Source organism: Arachis ipaensis, chromosome B7, assembly GCF_059453495.1.
Source record: "Arachis ipaensis isolate K30076 ecotype BB chromosome B7, ASM5945349v1, whole genome shotgun sequence".
NCBI lineage: Eukaryota > Viridiplantae > Streptophyta > Magnoliopsida > Fabales > Fabaceae > Arachis > Arachis ipaensis.
This window is the reverse complement of record NC_142442.1, coordinates 47194112-47197657: the sequence shown is the minus strand read 5'-3', so window position 1 is coordinate 47197657 and position 3546 is coordinate 47194112. Positions and strand designations below refer to the sequence as shown.

Sequence of the window (3546 nt, the reverse complement as noted above, 5' to 3'; positions counted from 1 at the left end):
AGTACATCAAGTAACTGCTCTTCTTGTTGAGAAGTCAGTTCCCTTGCAATAATAACCGGAAGCTTCTGCTCATCCTCAAGATAAGCATATTTGAGATGTGGAGGGAGAGGTTTCAATTCCAACTTTTGATCATGGGCAGGCTCTGGATTATCTGGGGCTTGCAAAAATGGTGAAGTGTCCTCATTGTCAGTTAAGAGGGTCCCCACACTTGGATCTTGTCCAGTGTGCCTCCCTTCAAACTCTTCTTTTTGAACTTCAGCCACACTCTCGTCTATGACATCACACTGGAAGATAGAACGATCTTCTGGGGGGTTGTCAATGACTCCATTCAGATTGAAGATCACTATGCAGCCATCTATTTCAAAGGAGTATGTTCCTGAAAAAGCATCCAATTTGAATTTTGATGTCTTCAGGAATGGTCTTCCAAGTAGGATTGATGATGGCTTATCTGAATCATTATGGGGCATCTCCAAGATATAAAAATCAGTAGGAAATGTGAGCCCTTTAATGTTCACCAAAACATCTTCAGCAACTCCAGCCACTGTAATAATGCTTTTATCTGCTAACACAAAACGAGCTGCCGACCTTTTCAAGGGAGGGAGCCTTAAAACATCATATATAGACAAAGGCATTATACTGACACATGCTCCTAAATCACACATGCAATCATAAATTACTACACCACCAATAGTACAACTAACTATGCAAGGACCTGGATCACTACATTTTTCAGGTAATCCTCCCATTAAAGCAGATATAGAACTACCTAAAGGAATAGTTTCTAATTCATTAATTTTGTCTTTATGGATACATAAGTCTTTTAGAAACTTTGCATATTTAGGTACCTGCTGAATAACATCAAAAAGGGGAACAGTTACCTCAACCTTTTTGAATATTTCTACCATTTTAGGATCAGGTTCCAGCTGCTTCCTGGGCTTCCTTGCAAGTTGTGGAAATGGAATGGGAGTAGTGTTTTCTGTGGGGCCTGCGTCTTTTTGTGCTTCTTCCTGTGGTTGAGCTATCTCTTCAGCTATGTCCTGTATATCCTCTTGCTCTTCAACATCTTCGATTTCTACCACCTCTTCAGCTGAGGCGTATTCTGGTGGGCTTGGTTCCTCCTGATTCCTCTCCTGCAGTGTGGTTCCGGACCTTCAGGGTGATGGCATTAATGCCTCCCTTTGGGTTGGGTAACGGTTGAGAGGGGATTCCAGTGGTGCTTGAAGGTTGGTTACTGGAATTTTGTGTTGAACTAAGCTGTGACATAAAAGCTTGCAGAGTAGAGGTGAAACCATTCAGACTGGCGTTAATACTGCTCACGATGGTATTTTCCATGGCCAGTTGTCTTTTCTCAAAAGCTTGTAATAAATCTTCATTAGAAGATACAGAAGAATGAGTAAATTGAGAGGTTTGCTGCTGATTGTTCGGTGGTCCTTGGTTTTGCCTCAGGTGAGGTGCTCGGTAAGGTTGATTTTGCTGCCTATTGTTGTTATTATTCCACCTCTGATTTCCCTGATTGTTGTCCCTCCAATTCTGGTTTGAATTGTCCTGCCATCCATGGTTATTATTTCCACTTTGATTGTACCCTTGGTTGGGGCGGTCATAGAAGTTGTGAGTGGATGCCACTATGTTGTCTTCTTGTTGGAGCTGCGGGCATTCATCAGTGTAATGGCTGTAATCAGCACAAATTCTGCAAATTCTTTGTGGAACTAGTTGTTGGTTTTGCTGCGGTTGAGTTTGCTGAGCTTGTTGATTCAACTGCATTTACTTCAGCAGGTTGGTCATCTCACAGATGCTTTAATTTAGAGCAGCAGTCTCTATGCTAGAAGATACTTCTGCAACGGCTTTTGAACGGCCTGGCTTCTGTCTGTATTTCTGAGTAGATTCAGCTAAATCACTGATCAATTGCCAAGCTTCATCAGTGGTCTTGTACTTCTTCATAGACCCATTGCTGGCACTTTCCAATGTGGTCTTATCTTGGGGCCTCATACCTTGTGTGATATAGCTGAGTAGCATGATCTTGTCAATCATGTGGTGGGGGCATGCTTCCAGTAGATTATTGAAGCGCTCCCAGTATTCAAAGAAAGTCTCATTGTCATCCTGAACAATTGTAGAGATATCCTTCCTCAGTTTATCAGTAACTTCAGATGGAAAGAATTTCTCCAGAAACTCCTTTCTGAGTGTATCCCAGTTGGATACATTTGCTAGAGGTTGAGTGTAGTACCACTCTCTTGCTTTTCCCTCAAGAGAGAACGGAAAAGCTTTCAGCAGAATTGAAGTTTCATCAGTGCCATCACGCCTGACAGTAGAACAGGCTGCCTGGAAGTCTCTCAAGTGCTTGATAGGCTCTTGAGCAGGTAGGCCATGAAACTTGGGCATCAAATTTAGCAGTGCGGTCTTTATTTCAAAATCCATAGCTACCGCTGGATGATGCGCTTGGAACGGTTACATTGTAAAATCAGGAGCTCCTTCCTCCTGAATGGTAACTCTTCTAGCTGCCATGTTTTCTGCAAGTAAAACAACCGAATCAGTAGAACGGGGGCTGGTTTCTTCCTCAGATTCACTTTCAGATCCGCCCTCAGAGCGGGCTAACCTACGCTGTTCTCGCCTTATTCGTGAAATAGTCCTTTCAATTTCAGGATCGAATATTAGCAAGCGCAGATCAGAAAGTGAACGCGTCATTTGACGGAAGAAACATGCAACTCATAGTAGCAAAATTAAATAAAAAGAAATAAATAAATTCTGATTAATAAAATTAGCACTCTATTGCAGCTCCCCGGCAACGGCGCCAAAAATTGATGGGAAGTAGAAGCTGGTGAATTAAAAATTTATTAAAATGATTACGTTGCAAGTATAGTTCTTAACTCACCGAGAATCTGCTTATCAATTTAGAAATATGTCACAGAGAGTTTAAATTAAAATTACTGGGAGTTTTAAGTCCCAGGTCGTCTCCCAACGAGTTGCAGAAAGGTGTGCTGTTTTATTAATCAGATGTTCCAAGAAGTTGAGCTAAGTAAATTGGAATTTAAATTGAGGATTTTTAAATAATATAAATAAAAGCCTTGACTGGGAATTGATTGGTTAGAATCTCTATCATTGATGGCGTGATTGTAAGATTAATTTGTAATTAATGGTTGTTCTGTTTGGTTCTCCTTTAGGTAAGGGAAAGTCAAACAAGTGAGAATGCCAGATCTGTTCACAAGTTGCAACCCACTTAGTTCAAAGGGATTGGCGTCGGTGACAGGATAGCAATCCAACATTTAACCCAATTACAAATTTTCTTTCAATCCTTCCAACTCAAGAGTTCCTTTTAATCAACTCCCCATCAAGTAAGGAAACTACTCACGCATTGTAAATAAAGAATCCATAGCGCATGAAAGGGAATTAAAAGAAGACATGATTGTTGGAATTGAAATTGAATTAAAAAGAAATAATCCTTGCATTAAATAAGGTCCAAAAACTGAATGAATGTGTGTGGTTTTTCTGCATATTCTCTGACTCTAGTCTGCTGTTCTGGGCCGAAAACTGGGCCGAAATAAGGTCCAAAAT

General features: G+C 40.8%; 1 non-coding gene across 1 annotated transcript; it reads left to right on the top strand.

Annotated features, from left to right (window-relative positions):
- The first annotated feature begins 2022 nt into the window (after window positions 1–2022).
- Window positions 2023–2130, top strand: LOC148551049 (small nucleolar RNA R71). The gene has a single exon (XR_015893375.1). It is a non-coding gene; the product is annotated as a small nucleolar RNA R71 (small nucleolar RNA).
- The last annotated feature ends 1416 nt before the right edge of the window (window positions 2131–3546 follow it).